We start from the raw sequence: 402 nt of genomic DNA, 5'->3' as shown, positions 1-402 counted from the left end.
ACTTGAAGTTATTAGTTCGAACCTTGGTGAAGACACCTAAATAATGCTCTCTTCTTAGCCTCATCTTACGACGTTCCAATTGGAATAGTGCCAACTTAGACCGTACATATTCGTGCCAGGTCCTACATTTTCTATAATCGACTGACTAACCGATAATAGTTCGATAACTACAAGTGATTGCACTAAATTAATAAATCCAACTAGATAGTTAATAATTCCTTGATCGTATTGTATCACTGCATATCATTCATCAATCAGCCATTTATTCGTCAGTTATCTTTCCAAGATAATTATCAGCTCGTTCTGTTGATTAAAACCAAATTCTCCTGGTAATTTAGAAATATTGTTTATCTTTTGGTCTACCATTTGTGTAGGCCAACACCAGTTACAACCCATACGTTT

This window comes from Schistosoma haematobium, chromosome 5 (assembly GCF_000699445.3).
Source record: "Schistosoma haematobium chromosome 5, whole genome shotgun sequence".
Taxonomy (NCBI): domain Eukaryota; kingdom Metazoa; phylum Platyhelminthes; class Trematoda; order Strigeidida; family Schistosomatidae; genus Schistosoma; species Schistosoma haematobium.
Note: the sequence above shows the minus strand (reverse complement) of the source record.